Source organism: Schistocerca serialis, unplaced genomic scaffold (assembly GCF_023864345.2).
Source record: "Schistocerca serialis cubense isolate TAMUIC-IGC-003099 unplaced genomic scaffold, iqSchSeri2.2 HiC_scaffold_1121, whole genome shotgun sequence".
Lineage (NCBI taxonomy): Eukaryota > Metazoa > Arthropoda > Insecta > Orthoptera > Acrididae > Schistocerca > Schistocerca serialis.
Window position 1 is genome coordinate 77,501 of NW_026047317.1, and position 2,500 is coordinate 80,000.

General features: G+C 63.9%; 1 pseudogene; it reads right to left on the reverse strand.

Moving 5' to 3' along the window:
• Positions 1–2,500, reverse strand: part of LOC126432086 (large subunit ribosomal RNA) — a 7,953-nt pseudogene that overhangs the window by 2,585 nt on the left and 2,868 nt on the right.

Sequence of the window (2,500 nt, forward strand, 5' to 3'; positions counted from 1 at the left end):
CGGAAGGCGGAACCATCTCCTGACGGCGGCCCGGATGGTCACGTCTGCCGCTTTCAACGCACCCACTCGGGTGCGGCTGAGGGCCAGCCCGTGGTACAGGCCTGGGAGAAGTACGTTGGTGAGGGCGTAGAGGCGCTGTTGCGGCTTAAGCGGAGCTCGGGAGATGACGTCCAGCTGCTCCACCAGGTGGCGTCGTGGGTTGAACACGCAGCGACCCGCGGTGGAGAATTGCAGTCCCAGATACCGGAAGGTTTCACCCACACGTAGGGCGGGCATGGTGGCGTTGCCCGCTTTGAAGGTAACGTCGGCGTCGACCTTGACCTTCTTGTCACGCCCAGACGCGACTAAAGCGAGGGTGAAACACTTCCGGGCGTTGATCTGCAGCCCCAGATGGCCGAGGGCTGCGACGGCTGCGTCGATGAGGGACTGCAATCCCCTCGCGGTCGATGCAAAAAGCAGGACGTCATCTGCGAAGGCCGCAGCGTTGACTCTGCGGCCGAGGATCCGAGCTCCGATGTGGGAGGGAAGTTGACTCAAAACATAGTCCACCGCAAAATTGAAAAGGAGGGGGGAGAGGGGGTCACCCTGACGCACACCCCTTGCCGGCTGCAGGGGCACGCCCACGTCGGCGCCGCCCGCTATCACTGTCGTGCTACCCTCGTAACACCTTTCGACGTACTCAATAAAGCAATCCGGCAGGCCATGAGCCCTCAGCACGGGGCGGAGGGCAGCATGGTCCACCGAATCGAACGCTTTAGAGACGTCGATCGATGCCACAAAAACAGAGCGACAGGAGCGGACTGCGTCGGTGAGAGCAGTGTCCAAGATGAAGGTGTTTTCCAACATCCCATCCCGGGGGATGAATGCCCGCTGACGTTCGTCCACAGCACATGCACGCATCAGGCGTGACGCGAGAACCTTGTGAAAGGTCCGCGCCAACACCGAGCAGACCGTAATGGGGCGAAAGTCAGCGGGGGATGTTGGTGCAGCCGTTTTGGGGAGAAGTGACGTCCGGGCGCGAAGCAGACGCTCGGGGAGGGCGCGGGCCAGGAGGAAGAGGTTCAAGAGTTTCACCAGGACTTCATGCGGCAGGCGCCGCAGCTCCGCTGGAGTCAGGCCGTCCGGCCCGGCCGCCGATCCCCTGGGCGGCAAGGCAGCAGCGACCTCCTCACGTGTGACCGGCCCCCATAGGCACTCAGGAGCGACAGGCTCCGAGTGCGGGAGAAGGCGGTCACGGATGAAGCCAGCGGTGGAGATCGGCTTCTTCGTGAAGAGGTCCGCCCAGAAGTCCAGCAGACCGGGGATGTCGGGTGGCGGCTGCAGCAGGGTGCCGTCCAGCAAGCCGCGCACGCAACGTGCACGCGACCTGCGGAAGGCGTCCTGTGTCCGCGCGAACTCCCAGCGGCGCCGCTTGCGCTTCTGCAGCGGCGGGGCGGCAGGCGGCCGCTTGGATGATTGGCGCGGCCGCTGTGCCCTGGTGATCGACCTCTCCCCCCTGGACCCGACCGACGCAAGGGCATCCGGGAGCATGCCCAGGATGACATCGGGCGGCGTGCCCCGCCCCAGACCAATGACTCGATCCAGAGCAGAGAAACGCTGGGCGGAAGCAGGTAGCCCCGCCAGATGCTCCCAGATGGCGGCGTCAGTCGGCCCCTCCGGCGGCGGCCCGGTGGTGTCGGCCGCGAAGTCCTCGGCTGCGTCGACGGGCGGCGCAGCGGCCTCGCCCGCGTCAGGCAGCGAGCTCGCCGCTCCCCGGCGGGACGCCGGCTCTTCCCCCCGACCGATCTCAAGCGCCTCCATGAATTGGCGGACAAGCTGCTTGTGGGCAGCTTGCCGCCGTCGGCACTTGATTGCCTCAAGCGTTCGGTCGGGGAACATCCTAATAAGCTCTTGATTAACGAAGAAGAACCGGGCGTCCCTCTCAAGGAACAGTTCGGCCTCTGCCTTGGCGAGCGACAGGACTTCTTCCTCCGTCCACCTCGCGCGATGCCTCTCCGTCACGATCTCAGCGTTGGCGGCCGCAAGGTGTTGGCGGCGGCGATGGACCCCGAGACCGTTCTTCGTGGTAAAAGTGCGGTGGCACTCACTGCAAGCAAAGGGAGCTACACAAACTATCGCATTTTCGTTACGACCGGTTGGCCGGATAGGTGCTGGGGTAGCTGGGGTGGCACCTTCAGCGGAAGGGCCACCATCTCTTGTTTCTTGTAGGCTGCCCCCAACTATAAAGGGATAATGCGAGGGGGGGCTGGTAACCCCCCCAAGCCCCTGGTGCGGTCTTCCACTCTGCGAAAATCAGCGGGCCCACGAGAAGGGGAGAAGACCGCAGGAGAGGAGAGGCTAAGAGGGCTAGGCCCATGTATTGCGCATCACTCTCCCTGTAACTATAACCCAAGGAAGGCACCTCACAGCAGCAGCACGACTACATCAAGACCGCACTTCGAAAAGCCAAGTCCGGATGCAGCCACACCGCCGCCACTTGGCCACCTTAAGAGAGTCATAG